The 23,185-nt window shown below is 42.7% G+C and overlaps 1 protein-coding gene and 1 long non-coding RNA gene across 2 annotated transcripts in view; one reads left to right on the top strand and one right to left on the bottom strand.

Moving 5' to 3' along the window:
* Nudc (nuclear distribution C, dynein complex regulator) overlaps positions 1-23,185 on the top strand; it is a 177,034-nt gene that overhangs the window by 134,285 nt on the left and 19,564 nt on the right. The gene's annotated exons all lie outside the window — the stretch shown is intronic.
* On the bottom strand, positions 4,020-4,675 carry LOC143362802 (uncharacterized). Its single transcript, XR_013083697.1, has 3 exons — positions 4,605-4,675; positions 4,285-4,511; positions 4,020-4,219 (listed from the first exon to the last, which is right to left on the bottom strand). It is a non-coding gene; the product is annotated as an uncharacterized LOC143362802 (long non-coding RNA).

Below are 23,185 nucleotides of genomic sequence, written 5' to 3'. Positions count from 1 at the left end.
TGGATGGAGAATATGAAAGAATGAACGCAGACCACGATCGATCGTCACGAAAACCGAGATCGACGTCGGTCGGTCGGCACCTATGGCCGAAGGGGACCGTTTTCTGCGTTCCTGGACGTCAGGGTCTGAAATTCAGTTACAAGCGGCAAGACAGGCTGTGTAAGTGATTTCGATAGACCGTTCAATGGCGGAGATAGCCATCAATCCGATCCCGATCACGGGTCAGTTGGCACAGACGAGCGTCCTCGACGGTTTTCGCGGTTCACCGATTAAGAAAAGGTGTGCGCTCTGAATTCACCGGGTTGTCTTCTCCCTTTCTTTCTGCCCCCCACTCTTATTTCTTTTTGCACAATGATGCAAGGGTACGGAGAACGATCGATTGACTCGTGCTCCAGAAAGGAATCGGCGCCGGGAGTGGAAGAGCTAGCGGATCGACGCCGGGACACCGTAATTAAGTTTTCGTGGGCCGAAATTACCGGCGTAATTGATACTAATTTGTACGTGGGTGATTCGTGCGTGCCCTTCGTAAATTGTTCTTGCGCAATCGGGAGCTTCGGTGCTCGATACATTGTCATCAGGCTGCCGTCTTATTTATCGTGCGACTCACTCGCTGCCGAACACTTTCGCAACGTGTTTAATGCCGCTCGCGCGTTCGCCTAATTTTATCCTCGAACGAGAGGGACTCTGGCGAGTTCACTGAGTCGATAATCATTCCAATATATTTGCTAGAAATAATTATGTTAGCACGTGTACAATAAATTGTTACATTTCTCTTCAATTGCTTTTCATTCGGTGGTAAAACAGGCACAAATATATTTCCCAGGCACCCGAATCGAATAAAAATTGCATTCTTCCATTGAAAAGAGGACTTTCATTAAGGGCCAAGGGCAGTCACGTGACTTTTGCAGAGTGAGAGAATACAGAAAGAAGAAAAGAAGACAAATCTCATTGTACTGCGTAAAGTGTTTGCTTTAGATTTTGCGGTTCTCCGCATTTCCAGTTAACGCGCAGAGAAACAGTATGGTTGTTCGACAATAAGGCAATCATTAGCTAAACAAGCACAGAAACAGTACAGGAGGCAAAGGAGAAGACGAAGGACGAGCGAACTCGTCGTCCTCAGTTAACAAGTCGAGTATCGTTTCCAATTCTTCATCGAGCACGTGCAGGCCGCTATTACCTAAATAGAATTCGTTCTACCGGCAGCTAATTTACAGAACCAATTAATTTTTTCCCGTTAATTCGACAGCGCGGCACATGCGCGTTGTCGGCGACTCTTATTAAACTCGCCGCTCGCCACGAACTTTTTCACCGGCCCGAAACGTCCATGCGTTGGGCAATAGTTAGTTAAAACGATGGTCGAAAAACCTACCAGACAAATTGAACTTGTTTGTTATTTGCAGGCGAAGTCAATTACTATATTCTTCATACACGAGTAACGATCATAGATAACATTTGCACTCGAATGGCGACTCTGAAACGCCGCTAAAAATTCAATAAATTGCTAAAGCTTCGTGTGTTATAAACCGGTTTAAGTTGATGTGCGTAATATAGAAAACGTCATATAAGATGAACATGTTCGAACATGGTCTTAAAAATTTCAGCTGAAACATCAAATAATCGTGACTTCCGCGCGATTCACTCTTGGAAATTCCGAAAGTTGATATTTAAACTTTAACAATTTTTGTGTTCTCGATTAATAATTGCTTCCGAATGAAAACAGATACTTAGTGTTTCTGTTGGAAAAAATTTGGAATCTTTTTTCATTAACATGTTTCCATTGAATTGAATTAGGACCTTAGATCAATAGTTGCTACAACACTGAATAGATGCTCTGCAGTAACAATTTTTGTGTTCTCGATATTTAAACTTAAATTGCGGCGAAAGCATCTCGAAGTATCTCATGAAATTTTGCACAAAGCTAGATCAATATTACAACTTGCCAAAACGATTAGTTCCAGATCGAAGCTATTCAAAGGATTTTTTGCATTCCTCCATAAATAAAAAATGAGCGTAACGCAAAGAGGCTTCAGGTTAGTCCGCATAAAGAAATTATTTAAAAATCTTTTTTATTATACAATTAATTCTAACTAACTATTTTACTTTTTCCTTCATCATAAATGATACATCCCTAAAGAATTTCACCCGAAACATCAAATAATCGTGACTTTCGCACGATTCACTCTTGGAAATTCCGAAAGTTGGTATTTAAACTGAAATTGCGGCGCAAGCATCTCGAAGTATCTCATGAAATTTTGCACAAAGCTAGATCAATATTACAACTTGCCAAAACGATTAGTTCCAGATCGAAGCTTTTCAAAGGATTTTTTGTATTCCTCCATAAATAAGGCTTCAGGTTAGTCCACATAAAGAAATTATTTAAAAATCTTTTTTATTATACAATTAATTCTAACTAACCATTTTACTTTTTCCTTCATCATAAATGATACATCCCTAAAGAATTTCACCCGAAACATCAAATAATCGTGACTTTCGCACGATTCACTCTTGGAAATTCCGAAAGTTGGTATTTAAACTTAAATTGCGGCGCAAGCATCTCGAAGTGTCTCATGAAATTTTGCACAATGCTAGATCAATATTACTACTTGCCAAAACGATTAGTTCCAGATCGAAGCTTTTCAAAGGATTTTTTGTATTCCTCCATAAATAAGGCTTCAGGTTAGTCCACATAAAGAAATTATTTAAAAATCTTTTTTATTATACAATTAATTCTAACTAACTATTTTACTTTTTCCTTCATCATAAATGATACATCCCTAAAGAATTTCACCCGAAACATCAAATAATCGTGACTTTCGCACGATTCACTCTTGGAAATTCCGAAAGTTGGTATTTAAACTGAAATTGCGGCGAAAGCATCTCGAAGTATCTCATGAAATTTTGCACAAAGCTAGATCAATATTACAACTTGCATTCCTCCATAAATAAAACACGAGCGTAACGCAAAGAGGCTTCAGGTCAGTCCATATTACTTAACGTTAAACAGCTTTTTTTGAAAAATTTTGTTCGCCACTTAATACTTGAAGCCATTTGCAATAACCCATATGATTTGTAGACCCCGAACTATTCAATTATAGGCGGAGTAATTACATAACTATCACACTGAAAACTGATGAATTCCCAGGAGCAAAGAAATGGTTATTTACTATGCGTATATCTCCGTAAAAATTTCTTTTCAAAAATCTGACTTTGGCACATCATGCACGCACTATTAAGCTACACAAAAATAATTTCTTTTTTTAAATAAAAATCGAAAATTTATAAAATGAATTTTCTGCCGTTTTGGGACCACTGTGCGCCGGTGTTTCACGAAGACATTTCAGAACAAAAGGCTCCCTGTCCGTTTCTCTTTGCCCCCGACCCCGGGGGGTGGGGGGGGGGGGGCAGTGGAACGGAATAAACTGTCACGCCGAAATCTCGTAAAGCTGGCAGATAGCCGGATCAACGGTGATTGCCACCGCCGGCGGGTGTCGCGCACACCTTTCGTCCACGCGAGGCGTTTGCACGCTAATTGTTTTCGCACGAAACCGCCTCGAAAACGAAGAAACACCCCGCGGTTCCCTGCGTCCAGCCCTCCCGGCCCCTTCCACCCGGTGCGTTTCGTAATATTTCGCAATATCAATGGCGCTCTGCCGGTGCCTGTCAAGCGCGCTGCGCAGCGTTCGCGCGAGAGAATTATCGCTCGAGAGGCGTTTTAAATTATTTAAGACTATGTAATTTAATAAAGTTACGGCGTGGCGGGGAGGGTCGGACGGTGTCTCAGGGACGGCCACGGGATTCGACGCGGTCCCCGGGGGCCGCGACAGGAAATTACGGCCCTTTAACAGAGCTTTCAGCGTGAAATTATTCTCGCCGTGCCGCCGAATCGCTGCCGCACCGGTGCACTTCGGCGCCGTTCTATACTCAGCGAAATCCCGCAATTAGGTTCGTTTTACGGTGCGGATCAGCCTAACAGAACACCAGCACCGTAGAACCTCGTATCGGCAGCGTTTCATCATTGTTTCGACAGAGCTCGAAATACTAAGCCCGACACGTTGAACGCTATTTCTGCAACTGCAATTTCGATGCAACCTGTATTTTTAGAAAGGCGAGACCGATTGCTTCGCGAATCACGTACCGGACTGGCCTTTGCTGAATTTTGGAGGATGATCGATCGCGGCGCAGTCGTATCGGAGTCGTTCAGAGTTTCCACAAGAAACGCCTTAAACAATTGTGTGGTACATTCATTAAATATGAAAAACGTAATCATAATTACTGAGTACTTACCAGCCGGTTTCAGAATCGATCCTCTAGTGCTCGCATGATTTTTCGATGTTTGCGTCCTCTGTTTCTCGCTCCGCGCCATACCTTTCTCATAGCAGTATGATCGCACGACACACCTTCGCTCGACATAAATATTCAAATATTTACTCGGTCTCCGTGTTCAAAACTTCTCCATCACATACTATATATATATTTTTTTTTCTATGAAGGTCTGCAGTCTATCATTCGCACTTGAAAAAAATGAAGGGAAATTAGCATTAGCTATGGGACAAATTAATACAGTTCCTCGTACCGCATCTCCGAATATCATTTTTCATTTTTACCTTGTGTTTCAGCATGTTTAGCCTCGCACTCATTAATCACTTGTCAGCCGGATCGTTACGCGCCGCATGATAGATAGGGTCGTTTGAATAATTCAACTAGGATGGTTATATATCGGAAGAAAGCGTTAGAATTCGATGCCCGATCGGCCGTTTCGTTCTTGTCCTTTCTTTTCGCTTGGCGCCAATCCGATCCGGTGGAGCCGAAATCGCGTGTGCCCGCGGCGCGATTCTAAATTAACCGGTCCCGTAATTTTGGCGCCACTCACCGGCGTGTCGGCGAGCCGCTGCCGCTGGTCCAATTTCGGCGAGAGACTTGTCCAGGTGTCCGTTTCGCTCGATGCAAATTATCCCCGAGCCCCGACACCCCGTTTCACGCCCGGTGCACGCGACGCGATTCGCAACCGATCCCCCCAACCCACTTTATGCAATTCCCGCGAGTAGGCGTATCGACGTTACGCCGAGCACGCGATACACCAGCGATTATGTTTCGGCCAGTACGCTGGACTCACTCGATACTCTCGTTTCGCATTCCTGCGCCGGGATCTTCTTGCATATTGCACGTTGCATATTCCACTTCGTTCTACTGAGCCCGCCTATATTGCATTTCGTTCCCATTAGGAGCACCGATATTGCAATTCGTTCTGCTAGGTCCACCTTGGATCCGAGAGTGTACCAATTTTACTACTGGTGCATCGATATTGCAGTTCGTTCTACTAGGTGCATCGACATTGCAATTCCTTCTGCTGGATCTGAGTTAGGTGTGCCAATGTTGACGCTAGGTGCACGTTAAATTTATTTACTCGGACATATTTAACACTAGACTGCGAGTCAAGTTGACTCGTTTACGGATTTATTGCTGTATATAAGACAATTATTATTCGGTAGGATAAAGTAAACGGAAATATGCTTCTCTGTAAACAAAGAAAATTTTGTCTTTATTCATTGTTTAACTACAATTATTTACACTATTCGCAACCTTACCTGTAAACAAAGAAACGGCAATTAAAGTTTACTATTATCACTTCTCTATCTACACTAGTAATTTGGTTTATAACTTTTCATCTTTGTATTTTGCACGTGTTCTCTATTGCGTAATGACTATGTCTGTCTCTCCTCAATTCTTCTGCTAATCGTCGCTCCGTCTATCGGTAATTAAAATAAGAGACGCGCGGTGCATGAGATGCGCGACAAATTCAGAACTAAAGAAGGTATACTTTCTTTACACACACATATATAGAAAATCTTAAATCATTTTTGTTGTTTAAACATAATATGTTGGTTTTTAATAGAATTATGAACACAGTCATCATACAATACCACCAATCTGTCGGAGAGAATCACTATCTGACCAAGGCACCTTCTTTCTCACCCGGCAATCTAGTATTAAAAAAAAAATCGTGCAACGTCTCGATCAACGTGGTCCTATCATATCCATAAAACACAAACTTCAGAAAGTCTAAGCTCGCGTAATTTCAGCGTGAACTTGTTCGAAAGTCGACGTCACCCAACGCGAAATTTCACGGAAGATCTAGAAATGGAAGGAGCGATGGAGGACCGTATCGATCACGAACTTCGAAAACAGTGGTCCCACCGGCGGCCGTCCTCGAGGTCTTCCAGAAGATTCTCTGACGATCTACGAATCCTAATCCGCTCGTCTCGATTCCAGTCCACGTTCGGTCAATCGACGCCGCGTTTATCGATCTCGGCCTTTCGGATGACGTCGCGTTCCCCGGCGCGTGATTCACGCGGTGACCGATTGATCGATCGATCGCCGAAGACGATCGCGCATCCAGATGCAAAGATGCTCCCGTCCGAGCGGTGTCATCCCGAGGATGGGATCGCGCTCGCTCGCGCATGATTGGTATTTAGGCCTCGCGTTGCGTAACCTTTTATTGCGATCGGTTGACCGTCAGAACGGCGGATAAAAAAACAAACTATTCCGGGAGGGGGCGGTAGCGGATCATCCGCTTGACATTGGACACGGATCTTCCGTATGCGTCCCGCGTACCGGCCCGACCCGAGCAACCGGGGAGGCCGTAGCTCGTCTTCCTTCGTTCTACTATGTCGCGTCTTCTTCGTCGTTCATGCTCGCTCGCCGTCTGGTTTCGTCTTTGTTCAACCGTCGAACAAAATCACCGACACGCTGCCTGACTGGTACGTGGCCGGGTACGCGTACAACGAGCATCCGCCAATTGCGAAATGCAGGAATTCAAACGAGCATTCCCCGTAAGGTCACACGACGCCCGGGGTCGACGATAATTGCCACGCAATTACGGAACGCGTGCACGGACCCGCCGAAATCCGCCCATGAATTTTTACCGACTGTGCGTTTCCCCCACCCCATGATTCACCTGCGAAGGGTTGGTTCCGAGGGCCCTTCCTTCGGGGCCTGGGAACTGTTGCAACTCCTTTCGGAAGACCTTTCGAAATGGGAACCGTGACCGGAACAAGCAGAGCGAATAAAGATAATTGTGTAATGTATATTGTTGTTCGTCAATTTTGTAAAATTTTATCTAGATCCATTGGTCTTGTTTTTGCGCCCAATGGCACAACTTTTGAAATTTCGATTGAGATTCCTCACCAGGAAATGAATGGCTAGGTGATGCCCTTAAGATAGTGGGTCTAAATGGACCCGAGCTTCGCTATCCAGGTGCTAAATGTGACATTCGTGGCGTCCTCTTCATATTGAAATTTATTCTCTTCGTATTGAAATTATTTTTTCATTCATTATTTCCTCTTCATATTGAAAGTATTGTTATCGCGAGATCAGTCATTTTGAGATGGTTCAATAGTCCGTTCATTAATTAAAAATGGATCACTCGTGGTGTTCATTCATTGGTAATTTCGCCCATTTTTCGTTTAATCCTCTCAGGTACTAATTACAAGCAATAACCGTAAAATGTTGATAGGAATCGTGTTGTGGAATGTAAGATCTTATCAATGACACGCAACCTTCTTACAGAAATAATATGCAGAAAATTAAATAACGATTTGCGAATACTAATTTTAACAGACCTGCGGCTTCAAGCGCTCGTTCACCGGACAGACCACCCTAGTGGTTGGATATTTTTAGAGTTCGTAACAGATACGCGAATAACAAATGTTCTTTGTGACGGTTTTAATCGGATTCTTAATGTGACGGATTTGAGTCGTTTATTTAGGAACCGTTCCATTCCTCAAAGTAAATTAATAAGCGTTTCTTATGTACAGCACTGCCATTAAGGAGCCTATTAATATGCTTCCGGTACCTAAGTCGTGGATTAGGCGGGCCTTCAAAGGCTTCTGGAATTGGTAAATTTGAAATGAATCTTGCTTTAAAGCATCGGGAGTGTTGTATAATAGTACAGGTTTCTCTAATTCGCCGACCACTATAATTACGTCGGTAAACGTCAAGCGGTAATTGTCATCATAAATATGAATTGGGTTGCGGAAGCTCGATATTCTAGTATGTCACATTCTGGCATACTATATTACATTCCGGTCTATTAAATTCAAGTAATTTCTAATATTATGCTATATTTTAGTATATTATAGTCCAGCATATTATTCACCTAGTGAAAGAAAATATTGACAGGGTTACTAGTACGTTCGTTAGAACGTTAATTAGAAGCCACTTGTAGCGAACGATTCAGTACTTGATTGATTTTAACTCCATACCTGAAAAGAAACTTAAAGAGTAGATAGTTAATTCTATACTTTTCTACAATTGAAAAGAATTCTATGCACCTTTGTCCTAAATGAACTAAACTCGCCATAACTTACGAAGCTGTTCAAACACCATGGTATCATCATTTAACCCCACGGCGAGCCGTCAACACAACAGCACATTGAACTCCGTTAAGCAAGGGTTAATGAATGAATTACCTTAGAAAGTGATTTGACATTTGCCAGGTATCTCCGACTCTGCAGCCTTCGTCGCAGAAAGGGATATGACGCGAGGAATCCCGCGTTGCAAAATACTCTCAAGGAGGAAAACGAAAACGATCTACGATCTCGCCGTTCAAAATCGAGAACCAATCGGCGCTAGATTAAGGCAAGGCTGAGCGTTTTAGCCGTGCGATTATTATGGAAATTTAGCGTGCCGCTTATCGAGGCGATTATTCGTCGAGTAGAGCCCCGGCAGGCTCGGTCCATTTGTAATTTCGAGTTGGTTTCGTCGATTACGAAATACGGGAACCGTGAAGTTAGCCGTGGCACCGGGGTCACGGTGGCAGCGCGATGTCATTAACAGCTTTCCTGTGTTTCTACAACGTGTTAGATCGTTCTCGCTCGCTTAGAGCGGGCGAGCGACCTTCGGCAGGGTTCAAAACACTGTAGCGTAACGTTCCGTCGGGAGGAAGTCGGTCAGAAGCATATTCGCGCGAATATCGTCGATCCCGTTGAAAATTGGAGTGTCTTCTGTATACTGTTCCCTTCGATTACAAAATTCGGGGGGCACAGAAGGTCAGTGTCCCAAGGTCACCGCGGCGATTACTGCTTAATTAGACCATTCGATGGTGGCTTTCTACAGAGAATTTTGCAATATCGTTGTCAGCTGACATACTTAATGGGCCCGTATTATTATAAAATTAAATTCCGCTGAATGCCACTTGGCGAGTGGCATTGTGGAACGTGGAGACGTACAATGTTGCTCGAAACCGCAGTCCTGTGTGCAACCAGGTGGAAATAGCCTCTTCTTAAGGATACGAGGATAATACGAATGCTCCTATTACGTACCGGAGAGAAATGCTTCTCAATTGGCCGGTTGATTTATCGTGGAAAGTGCAGTTTGTACAAAACGAACGACCTTGAGGTGTCCTTCGACGTTTGTACCGGCGATTCTTCATCGGCAATTCATCGAACCCTGTTCAATTCGAACCGCAGGGAATATCCGTGTCTAAAGTGGGTTACCTTGGATGTAATTGAGTGGAGTAAAATTATAGATAACGATCGCTGCACAGAAGTTGTAAATAATTCTCTTATTGAATCGTCCGGCTGTTCAACCGCGACCCTTCGAATCTCCGCCACGCTAATTTGCATAATTAGCGGACAATCTTTCGCCCGTTTGTCGCCGGCTTCCGCGAGCAGACCTTGCCGGGAACATTCGTCGCGAGTTATGCAATTACTCTTTTCTGCTTTTCGCGACGGAGCCGCGCGGATGATATTCCGTGGAAGCGAGGGTAATCACGACATTTCGTAATATCAACATTATCTAATAATTCGCGGCTGTGCAACGGGCACGTTCGATGACTTTATTTGGACTTCGCGGCACTCGCTTTTTCGCGAAAATGTGGCACAATGATTGCGGATCGTGGGTCAGGTGTAGTTCTTTCCAATTCACTTCGTACGTTCAATTTAAATATTTAAATTAAAAAATATTTTGCTAGTGTTTTATTGATTTGAGACTTGCTGTGACAATTAATAAGGTCCTTTTCTAGATTTGGAGATTTTTCCCAGAACGACGAAGAAGTAGCTTCCTTCTGTTTCCGTTTCTTCGAGTGATTACAACACCATTTAAGAGACACACGTTCGGAATCGGTTGACGACGTTAAAAACTGCCTCGCTGAATTTATTAATTCGCTATCGTCAAGCTTTTATCGTGAGTTATGCACAGCTGCCACAAAGACAGCGCGAAGTCATGAATAACGATGATAAAGCTTCTGCAATTATTTTTCAGTAAGAATTCAAGAAGAATGTGTCTCTACACCTAATAAATTCAACTACCGTTGATTGCCATTCGATTCCACGCAAATCACAATTGTCTAACCGAGAGGAACTTAAGAAAATCAAGTAAAAGAGAAATGCATTGAATTAACTTTTCCATATTATTTTATCTTTTCTATCAGCCTCGTTTGACATTTTTTTTTTAATGTATCAAATGGTGGATCGTACATCTGCATGAAGTCTTCGTTCGGTTAGTTCCAGCCATCAACAAGAATCATCGGCTCACGCAGCATCACTCTTTTCGATGGGACTCGGCCAGGCTCGCCTCATAAATCATCATTTAACACTCAATTAACCGCGAGTGTGTTGCCTTAACCTTTGCACTGACGAGTTAATCCAGCTTGTTTTACCAGATAACTGGAGACGTAAAAATGTCTTGCTGCGTGTACCGTGAAATCGCGCACGCCGCGCAACGATCGAAAGAATGTCGAACGTCGATCTATTATTCATTCGTTGACCACTTCGTCCTAGAATCATCGACAGAAACCACTTATTCATTCGAAAAACCGCCGGGACGGAGACATAATCGAAGTACATACCGAGACGACACTGCGGATCCATTAACAGTGTCCTATTTGAATCCTTTCTAAAATTGTTTTGTCATCGTCGCTTGTGAGTGGCGCGATAAATTCGAATTGGAATGTCAGAGCTCTTGCTACATTTTTTATCGAACCGCTCTCAATAGTTTGATAAGTAGACCGGTATTGTGCAGTTGGCTATTTAACATCCTCCTCAATGAGGTGCACTTTCCAACCCAAATTTTATTCGTTAATTGCTGAACATTTCGAGACGGTGCATTATATAGATCCTTCTACAATTTCTTAAATCATATCTGCACGAGGTCTAGAATTTTTAAAAAATACTAAATTGATCGTTTCGATTGGTATAGACTTCTGGAATTTTAAAGAAATACTAAATTGATCGTTCCGATTGGTGTAGACTCCTAGAACTTTTAAAAAATACTAAATTAATCGTTTCGATTGGTATAGACTCCTAAAATTTTTAAAAAATACTATATTAATCGTTTCGATTGCTATAGACTCCAAGAATTTTTGAAAAATACTAAATTAATCGTTTCGATTGGTATAGACTCCTAAAATTTAAATAAAATACTATATTAATCGTTTCGATTGCTATAGACTCCCAGAATTTTTGAAAAATACTAAATTGATCGTTTCAATTGGTGTAGACTTCTAGAATTTTAAAGAAATACTAAATTGATCGTTTCGATTGGTATAGACTTCTAGAATTTAAAAAAAATACTAAATTGATCGTTTCGATTGATATAGACTTCTAGAATTTTAAAGAAATACTAAATTAATCGTTTCGATTGGTATAGACTTCTAGAATTTAAAAAAAAAATACTAAATTGATCGTTTCGATTGGTATAGACTCCTAAAATTAAAAAAAAATACTATATTAATCGTTTCGATTGCTATAGACTCCAAGAATTTTTGAAAAATACTAAATTAATCGTTTCGATTGGTATAGACTCCTAAAATTTAAATAAAATACTATATTAATCGTTTCGATTGCTATAGACTCCCAGAATTTTTGAAAAATACTAAATTGATCGTTTCAATTGGTGTAGACTTCTAGAATTTTAAAGAAATACTAAATTGATCGTTTCGATTGGTATAGACTTCTAGAATTTAAAAAAAATACTAAATTGATCGTTTCGATTGATATAGACTTCTAGAATTTTAAAGAAATACTAAATTAATCGTTTCGATTGGTATAGACTTCTAGAATTTAAAAAAAAAATACTAAATTGATCGTTTCGATTGGTATAGACTCCTAAAATTAAAAAAAAATACTATATTAATCGTTTCGATTGCTATAGACTCCAAGAACTTTTAAAAAGTACTAAATTAATCGTTTCGATTGGTATAGACTTCTAGAATTTAAAAAAAAATACTAAATTGATCGTTTCTATTGGTATAGACTCCTAAAATTAAAAAAAAATACTATATTAAACGTTTCGATTGCTATAGACTCCAAGAACTTTTAAAAAATACTAAATTAATCGTTTCGATTGGTGTAGACTTCTAGAATTTTAAAGAAATACTAAATTAATCGTTTCGATGGTGTTCAATTAGCACAGTTCAATTTTATCGAATACTTTCCGTGTAGTCCTTCATATTACAGACATAACGATTACAATTTTTAAGGAAATCAACTGGGTGTCAATTTATTTTTCACATTCATGTAGACATAATTGTAGTCTTAGAAGCTAGTTTAGCAGTTGTGCCAATATTTTAATTCCCGACTATAAAATGGTATAATGAACTAGATCCGAGCGTACATAGGCAGCGAGAGAATGATGTCTAGCGTTTCTGCAACCGAGAAAATTGACATTTGGGGACCCATAGATGCGACGTTGTGCCAAAAGGATGGCTTGTACGATGCTCGTCTTCCGTCCAGGATCCACGGTGTCACTTGCCGCACGCAGCCTTGTAACATATACGCAAATAACCCAATAAATCTCGGTATAGGCTAGCTGCGCAGCGCATCCTTCGGAATCCTTGACACCGACGACGTAGTGTCACCGGCTCGCGTATCCTCGTTGTACGCTGTCCAAGGAGGAGTAGAGACAGCACGATAACAAGCATAAGCGGAGCCGGATCAAAGTGTTGCTCGCGCGCTAGAGGCAGTTTCCCAATCAGAATGGTCTACGTCCCGCCGCGTCGCTTTTCCCCTCGACGAGGATGCGTTAATGATCCTTAGATATTACTGACCGGGCTCGAGCGAAGCGAGTTCTAGCCAGTTTCTGCGATCCTTATGCTCCACGGCGAGTAACAGGTTCTACGACTGTGGGTTTGGTGTGTGCTAGGCGTGAGAAGACTCCCGCGGTGATGCAAGGGCTTGTGGTGCAGGGACTCGAGCAAAAAACCAGGTCAATTTCATTCGGAAAATATCCATTCGATTCGGGAACCGGAGAACGTTTCGTTAAAGGCAGTCGGAGCTTCGCAAGCGGTTTAACGCGTTCACTGCCATGTCATCCATATCTGGGTGACGGAATTATTTGTCGAATTATCTGTGAAATGCAAGAAAGTTGGAGGACTATATATCATACATTTAATTTTTTCAATTTTTATTTCATTCAATAACTGAGGTTTCTAGTTTGGCAGTCATGGTGTTAAGTGGCATCGTGTTCTGTCGTGTTCTAAAGTTCAATGTTCGTTCAAACTAGCAAGGACTCAATAGGGTCAACTTTATTTATGTGCATCTGCATTTCTTGCAGTATTCACTGAAATATGAAGAGGCACATTCAATGCATTAGTACATGAATATATTGGTTCGAAAGTTGTAGACCTTCCTACATCATCACTAAACAGTCGAGTCAATTCTATTTACATATGTTCTAATTTCTATTAGTAGGTACAAAAGTATCATGAGAGATTTGGGGTTGGAATCAAATTTTGAGACACCCGGTATGTTACTACACGGGGGAACATTCATTTTAGCTTTCATAAATGTTTCGAAAAATTTATACCGTCACAATGTTCAATGGGAGCCAGAAACTTTGACGTCACGGTGAATCAGTATGACACCGCAAAGTTAATGAATTTCTCGGACTTTAAAAAATATGATCGTCTTCCTCAATCTTTAAACTAGGTGCTCCTAATTTTTCAAGTCAACACTCCGACCCATAGCCGAGCAATAAATTCGAGATCACTGACGCGAGCGTCGCTGGAGACTTCAACGCGCGGTACGCAATAATCACGGTGAATCAGTAGGACATCGCAAAGTTAATGAATTTTCCGGACTTTAAAAAATATAATCGTCTTCCTCAATCCTTAAACTAGGTGCTCCTAATTATTCAAGTCAACACTCCGACCCATAGCCGAGCAATAAATTCGAGATCACTGACGCGAGCGTCGCTGGAGACTTCAACGCGCGGTAAGCGATAATCACGGTGAATCAGTACGACATCGCAAAGTTAATGAATTTCTCGGACTTTAAAAAATATGGTCGTCTTCCTCAATCTTTAAACTAGGTGCTCCTAATTTTTCAAGTCAACACTCCGGCCCATAGCCGAGCAATAAATTCGAGATCACTGACGCGAGCGTCGCTGGAGACTTCAACGCGCGGTACGCGGTAATCACGGTGAATCAGTACGACATCGCAAAGTTAATGAATTTTCCGGACTTTAAAAAATATAATCGTCTTCCTCAATCCTTAAACTAGGTGCTCCTAACTTTTCAAGTCAACACTCCGACCCATAGCCGAGCAATAAATTCGAGATCATAGCAGTGACGCGAGCGTCGCGGGAGACTTCAACGCGCGGTAAGCGATACCCTCGGAGACTTCGACGCGTGTTGAGCGACGCACGGGCGACTTGTTGCACAGCGCGCCATAGTCAACTTGGAGTGCTATTCTACAACGGTTAGGTCCTTCAATCTGCATTCATATGATCCACAGTGGCACCTATTCGCCTTGGTCTCGTTCTACGGAACGAACCCGTCGAGGCATGCCCGCGAAAGAGAGCTGCAACGCGATAAACGACATCGTCGATCTCGAGTGCTATACACACGGGTCTTTAATCTACATTTATATGCCGCGTATTAACACCTATTCGCCTTGGTCCCATTCCGCGGATGAATTCGACGTCGAGAGAGTTGAAAGGAAGAGCACCGCGCGGAAAGATAGCGTCTATGATTCACGCGTTGCAAAATTAGGTGAATTGTCCGTCGAGGTGAGAAGCGCGCGCTCGCGCGCATTAAGACGGTTCTAGAGCTGCGAAACTCCTACGATCTGCTAGTTCTTCTTCTTCTTCTTCTTCTTCTTCTTCTCTTTGCGACGTAGTTTCCTCGGGATGAACGAAGAAACTGTAACACGGTTGAGGTAACACTTATGTTAAGCAACATACATTCGACGGTCCTAGGCTAATTTCCAATACGTGTTCGCGACCAGGGCAACTTTCCACGGCGGTGTCTTCAACGGCGACCTCATCTGTCAGCGTAAAAACACATTACCTCCTTGATAAACGCCCGGGATATTGGTGGACACGCGTGACCTCGCGTTTGGCGTTTAGTTTCTCCTTAATGGCGAATTACCAACGTTTCGCGAGGCGAGTCGAGTTTGAATCACTGCAATTGCGAGAACGCGGGCTGGGTTTAAAGGTACTTTTCGAGTTTAATAGACCCCGGCCACCTTTAACCCTAGACACTCGTCTTCTCGGGGGAACCGCTACAAATTGCTACACATTTATCTCTTAACCCCTTCCACGGTGACATCGAGTCCGACTGGTGATGCAACTTTCGTCCAAAGTCTACTGGACGTGTGTGTTATTTCTTTTAAACCGGAATGACATTCTAATTTGTTCTTGTTAATGGACAATTTTCTTTTTCTTAAACGAACGAAATTCGAATCACTGCAACCATTAACACTAAACCTACCAAGCACAAAACATCTAAAAGTGAAACATCTTATAGGAGGGACAAGATTGAATTTAAATTTAATACGATTTTCATTATAATACGTGCTTAAATAAAGAAGTTAATTCAGTAATTTCCTATGAAAACATTTCTATAATTTCAATAATTGTGAAATAGGGAACCGGTCATTTTGACCGTGGTAGGTTTAGTGTTAAATAAATCGTAGCACAAGGGGTTGATCGATTGAGAGAGTCTGAAGACAGTACAGCAGTATTTCTAATTCTCCGTTGCGTGTTCAATGTATTTTATTTGTCACAAATAAAATCCACAGTCTCATAATAAGAATCCTAGATCACAGGCATCCTAAACCACGCCTAAACTAACAAGCCGCGTCTTGGCGACGAAACCGTCGAAAATCCGGCGAAAGTGAAATGTTCGAAATTGCGTGCTCTTGCACGGTGAATTGTAAATTGCTTTGCGGATGAGGCTCGTGCACCGGACAATAGCGTTCAGATTCTCGCGTTGCGTAAATCTCGGATCGTCCGTTCGGCGATGATTTCTTTCGCGAGCCTTCTACGGCGAGGAATCCGCTGAAATATCGAGGGATCGCCGTGAGATTACGATCAAAGGCCGCGTGATAATCGCTGACCCGGATCAACGTCGTTTCCCAATCCCCGGGGTTGTTCGATTATCAATTAACCAAGAAGAAGGAGAAGAAGAAGAAGAAGAAGAAGAGCGCGCGGCTGCCGAACCGAGCGTAGCCGAGAGTGCATGAGCTCGTAATAACTGGAACCCGTCGGTCGTTCCCGCGGTCCACGGCGCTCTTAAACGTAACGAGGATGATGGTAATGATTACGATGTCAATGGCGGCGCGGGTCCCAGAAGGCTAAGTAGCCGATGCACCGGCCGCTCTCTGGCGCAACGCTGCTCGCAAGACAACTAAGCGAACATCTGCCCGGACACGTCGCGTGGAAGAATAGAACGGTCGCGGGGACATGAAATTGCTTTTAAGTAGCTGCAAAGGATGCACCGGCGGTCCCGATCGAGACACTATTGTCTACCTTGCGCAAGCATAAGGGATTTTTTTTTATCTTAGGGATCGATCGATCCGAGACGGTGTTAGTTCTTGCGAGGTGCTAGGCGATTCTGAACTTGCCGAGTGGGATTTAGTCAGAGCTATAGTTAATGCTTACGATCGTCGTTCTTTATTGCGTTTATTAATGAATCAGAGTTTTCGTTGTACAGGTTCCATTTTGTAAGCTGTGCGTATTGAGAGATGCTTGCTTTTAGCAAGCCCTTATTGAAATAATACTGTGTGCCGATTAAAATTGTGAGATCGGGTTTAACGAAAAGGAATACTGTTATTTTAGAACGATTTATACAGGTTTCTTTGACAGTAAAGATATTTTACAATTATTGAAACTATAGAAATTCATTTATGGAAAATAGTGGAACGAATTTCCTTGTCCAAGCATTCATTATATTGAAAATTACAGACAATCTGTTTAAATTTAGGGTTTGCCATTTTTGTAAGGCAATATTTACCAGATACTGTTAATGCTTGGTAGGTTTAGATTAATGGTGCCCTCAATACCTGTTTAAAAATGGAAGACCAGGTTTAATTAGAAAAAACATTAATTTAGGACTATATTAAATTTGAGAGTTTCCAGATTAATATTCCTTCATCAATTCATTACTCTACGATTTTCTTTACATGAAAGAATCTAGTTAATTGTCCCTTAATTTCTTCTGGAAGAAAAAGAAAATTCATATCGTTTGCATTCCCGTGCCCTCACTAAAGATTTAATATCAATAACAGAAGAATATACTTATTTCAAAAATGATTGAAACTCACCATAAAAAATCATTTTGGAGTGATCCGTTTTAGCCAATTAAATATAAAAACGCCAAGTTGCTAATGCACCAACATTGGCACAAATTGCATGCCATGCAGCGTCAATTTGTAAAGTTTCCCAACGATTCCAGCGGGAGCATCCTCATGAATAATTTTCTCTCGGAAAGTGACAGCCCTTGAAAACCGTTTGCAAACGTTTGCACAGGATACCGGCGCGGCGTCATCGCTTCGAATAAATAATAGCGGAGTAAGGAGCGTTCACAAGCTACCGTCCCGGCTCCTTTCGGTAGCCATTCTGTTTAAACGGGAGTGCAATTACCGTAATGGTTCATAGATAGACGCGAGGAGAAGAACAAGAAGAAGAGGAGATGGCGAGGCTGCTCGTGAACGGTCCGATGCGTTCCACGTACGTCCGGTGCATCGGCGTGGATGCGCTCGGTAATCGGCGAGTACACCCAATCGAGGAGTATTATTATGTATTTAATTACGACGGTCTGGTGCGCGCCGACGATATTTCACGGGGATAAAACATCAACTAAAGACCATCTAAAAGTTTATCGTGGACGGAGTGCGCTTGCGCGCGCCTCCGCGCGCATTCGTGTCAAGGAACGCAGCGCGAAATTGCAACGACGAGCGATCAGCATTTTGCATAATGCTTATGGAGACAATGCGAATCGTCATGTCTGTTTCCTTTGGTGGCAGGTTTTCCGAAAGACACGTTTATACGTTTGTCGAAGAGACAATGCTTCTTCGGGTTCCGTTCCGTTCCTGCAGTTTAAGGATACAAGTACAGTGATTTCTCTGTATATGTCGCCAAAAGCTGGATGATAAATGTCGCGGTATTATCCCCACTACCGCGGGACGGGCCACGAAGCTCGAGCAAGACCCTGGCAAGACACATGTTGTTGACATATATCGAGAATTCAATGTAGTATGTTCCATTTTTAATGAAAAAAAATGTGATCTTTATGCCTGTTGAGTATAAAGGGTACTTGAAGTAGTAGTGACTAGACTGTGGATTTATATGCAAACTAAAAGATACGTGAGCTATACAGGGTGTCCTAAAATTGTTGTACTTCCTTAAAAGGATGCCTAAAGTCATTTGAAGTAACTTTTTCCTTTGCGAAAATGTTCTAAGCGTTTTGTTAAGGAGTTATTAACGATAAACACGGACGCTAAAATCCCCTGTCAATATCCACCAGTCTATTTGTCATATATATCACAAATTAGCATATTTTTCTTCTAAAAAAGTAGAAGCATTAGCTACCAAAAATTAATCTTCTCTCGTCTCTGAACGCTTCAGACCTAAGTTTAAAGTATAATTTCTAAATAATAAGTTCTAGATTGAACCTTCCTCTTTCGAACGAGCCCTTTCCCAGCGAAAAATATTCTCACACATGGACGAAAAGTTGAGACACGCAAAACCATTCTTCGCCTATTTGTGTCGGTAACGTGGTCGCTCTACCTTACCGCGAATCTACGGAGTCTTGGCAAAGAGAACCGATTAACCCTTTGCACTCGAGTGGTGACTCTGAAGCACCACCAGAAATTGTTGTGGCATCATTTCAAAGAAATTACAAAAAATATTACAAAATATTTGTTACATTACAAAATTTGTATTTAATGGATTACTAAACATTTCAATATTACATGTAGAAATCGGATCAGTTTCGTATGAATAAAATGTAAATATTCTAAGACGGAAGGAAAATTTAGTTTTAGATTGAAAACAGCGCCGAGTGCAAAGGGTTAATATCGAAGGAGAAGCATCACGATAAATTTTAAATGGTCGCGGTCCAGGGAACAATGAGTTCGGTTTGGTTGAAAGAAAGGTGATTCAGAGGCGCGAACTCTTTCAATAGACGCGACGAAATAGATTGCGAATTATAGTGGTCAGTCACGGTTGGTCCCGCGCGAGCATTTCGCGCTGTTGCACACGTCGGTGGTCCTTTAACGAGCCGTACAGACATTCTCCGCGATTCTAAACGACGATAACCCCAGTCGTTCACCCGTGTTGCTCCTGTTCGCTGCTACCAAAGTGCTCCTTTCGTCGTTTGCGCAACCGAACGCGAGCGTTGTTCTCGGCCTGTCCTATGCGCGAATCTTCCGAGAATTATGCTAATCGTACGGCACAATGAAATGAACGATACTCTTCTGGAACGCGGCGTGTCGTCGCCGTGGAACGCTGCGTTTGCCATAAGGTCAGCGGAATTGTACTGGATTCGGGCCTTTCATTTTTACCGTGGCAAAAACGTCCGTTGCGTGTCACGTTCTCGCGGCAAGACGATCTACAATTTCTCGAAAATCCTGTTCGTTTATTTTAGTTTAATTTCGGCGTTTGCTGACATTTATCCGATGTGATCAAAGAAAGTAATTGACGCGTGTGAGCCGTGGTTCGTGTACAAGGCTCGCGGAGCGGTACTAATACGAGAGACGAGCACGTTATGGCAAAATAAACTTCCTGTCTTTCATTCTCTGTATCTAGATCAAAGTAAAACGTCCGGTCTCTTCTCTATTGTGCCGCAATTAAATGTCTGTACTCGATTAAATTACTTTCGTACGTGTGGACTGCCGGATTTTTTGAATTTCTGACAGGAATGAGTAAATCAAATTCAAAAGGTGAAGACACTCCACTGATTTCAAATGGTATTACTCCCAATTGAATAAAATGAGTCCGCCTGAACTGCCAAACTGGAAACCTCAAAAATTCCAGAAAATCGAAGTAAGTTGTTTAATGAGATAAAAATTGAAAAAATTATATGTATGACATTGAGTAGTCCTCCTCCTTTCTTGCATTTTACAGATCCTAATCAAGCTTCGTACAATGAACATATTAACGTAAAAATTCATTTTAAAGCCTGGACAAATAATTCCGTCGCCCACATATGGTTGACATGGCAGTCAAGGTGCTAAAGCAAATTCCCAACAATCCTACAGGAATTATAGTTCATTCCAAAGCTTCTAGTCATTTCTACCACCTCGTGGTACATTGTTAGGCTTTGTCACGAGCCCCATAAAACAGCCAAACACCTCGACTGTCTCGCGCGATCGTGTTCGCTCGCCAAAAGCCGTGATTTAATCTCGACAGGTCAGCAATAAAAAGATAAATAAATTGCCGCGAAGAGGACCCAGCTCCCGGTCCACCCTTACTCTCGTACATTTGTTTAATAGCTTCTGGAAAGTCCCGCCATCGTTTTCGTCCTGTTCCACCTCTCGATTTCACTTTTGGCGGCCTCCGATCGGCGCTTCGTCTCGCTCTCCTCGTCGCGTCTGTTCGTTGCGCAAGCGAGTTGTTGCGCGCGGATCGCGCGCCGTGGGACCTTTGCTCGCGTGTGCGCTCGCGAGCGCGTGCCCGATAAGTGTATCGTTCTTTCAGAAGGGTGTGGGGGTGGGGGGATCCATCGATCGATCGATTGTTCTGTATCTCTTTATTCCGCGGCTCGGGAACACGTGTATCGATCGCGATCGACTCGGATCGGCCGAGATGCTCGATCCCGCGGCCTTTTTGCTCGATTTTCCCCCACCCCGGCGCGATCAGGTGCGTTCAAGGTAATAAGTACCTGTTGATTCGGGTGGGGATGGAACCGGACCTTTTTTCGCCGCGGACTCTTGCAATTTCTGACGCGATCTTGATAAGAGAACTGCTCCTTTTAGAATCCCCTCGATTTTTCGAAGTCGCAGCTCCCGACGATTTATGCACGCGTGACAGAAATGGTTAGGCACGATTTGAAGTAGTGAAAAGATTAAGAAAATTTAGATTCAGTATCTTCAACCTATTCAATTTATTAAAGAGAAAAAGAACTGTTTACCTGGGCTCCTGCTTCGTACAACTGACGCGCAATATATTTATTTTGCAGAAAGATCCGTCTTCTGTGTATGGTCGACGGAATTGCTTGCCCCGATGTACGAATAAATCTTGGTCGCAGAATGTAAAATATATAGTTAAAGTAAAAATGGTATGTTTCAGACATAATAAAATATCCGCTATGTCCGATAATACATTCGCAATTTCGCTTTCTGAGGAAACTTTTTACTAGGCTCATCTGTCGCCTACAAAACGGCGTAACTGTATAGAAAACGATTACGTTCAAGGCTTGTGTCTGAACACGACGGATGCACGAAGACAAATTCTCGAATGAATTTATATCCGCAGCCAATAAAAAGTGTTCCGATCGGGCTCTGAATAGCTAATAGATTTCGGTGGCCATAAAGTGCGAAACATGGTAGTCGGGGCAAGAGCGGCCGATAGATTACCAATGGAACAAGAAACGTTGTGGTTCCATGTTGGAGTATAATTCACGAATAAAGGGTCCATAAATTTGCGTTGTCCCCGTGGTACAAAGTTGCTGAATTATCGACAGGCGGCCGGGCAATGCCAACGAGAATATCCGATTGGCAGGCACTTTTCGGTTTTATCGATGATCGACGAGCGTCGACGAGGACGCGGCTGCAACCAGCGCGACGTTAATCGATGGAAAGCTTATAGGCCGGCGATATATTAGCAAAAGGCAGGTGTTAGCGTGGCTCGGGCTCGGGCTCGGTTTCTCGGCGAAACCGTGGTAGCGGTGTTGGCCGGTTAAAAATTCCAAGGGGTCCCGGGACCGGTTCCTCCCGAAAAATTGGCGCCGAGCAGACCACGTTTCGGGTCAAAGAACGGCCTTGCCGCGCCGCGTCCGACGTCCCTCGTTCGTGTGTTCCATCGCGGACTTTTTCGCGTCCTCGCGGTCCCTTCCCTGCCGTTTCGCATCGCCACCTCGACGCCAATGGCGTAACATTGCGATCGTACCGCGATAAACAGCCCGGGCACCAAACAAGAAACAACGAAACGCGGCGGAACACCCGGCAAAAAGTGAAACACCGGTAAGAAACGGTTCCCCCCCGCCTGGGACTCGCGATCGATCATCGCCGAGCCCCGAACGCGAATCGGAAATCCTTCTTCGATTTTTAGAAGATTCCCTGACCCCCTGCTTCTAGCATACAATGATACACTCCGGGACAGAAAGATAGCACATTTATTTTGTCTCGTTTGATACCATAAGCTGAAGAAAATTAATATTTTAATATGTCAACATTTTTGGACATGTCAATGTGTATAGTCTACTATTATTAAATATTGTGGTCCACGAACGGGACAAAATGATGGCACAAGCTGCAGATTGTCGATTCTCGGTTGTGTATAAGATCCTGAAATGGATACGTGCATTGTACAACCTAATTGATAAAGTGCGTACGTCGTTTATTTGTGCTTATTTGGGAAAAAGAACGTAGTACAGTGTTAGAAATGGGTCGTGGAAAAAGATTAAATGAATGTGAAATACATGTGTTATGAATGAGACACTGTATTAGAGTGATTGTTTAGAGTGACTGTGGACGCGACATTGTGGCGCCAACGTGTTTGGGTCCTGCGTGAAAGGAAGTCTGTTTGGGCCGAAGTGTGAAAGAAGAGTGTTTGGGTCTCGGTGACAAGAGTAAAGTGTTTAGGGGCGCCAAGCGCAGGGCGTACGTGACTGTTTGGGTTTTCCGAATGGATGTGAAACTGATAGAGAGAGAATGAGAGTGCGAGAGAGGAAGAATGAAAGTGGGCCTTGGATAAAAGGGACGAATGCGAGGGATGTTATGTCAGTCAGTCGAGAGAGTGTCAG

Source organism: Halictus rubicundus, chromosome 2 (assembly GCF_050948215.1).
Source record: "Halictus rubicundus isolate RS-2024b chromosome 2, iyHalRubi1_principal, whole genome shotgun sequence".
NCBI classification, from domain to species: domain Eukaryota; kingdom Metazoa; phylum Arthropoda; class Insecta; order Hymenoptera; family Halictidae; genus Halictus; species Halictus rubicundus.
The sequence above is the reverse complement of the archived record's forward strand: the minus strand, read 5'-3'. Positions and strand labels throughout refer to the sequence as shown.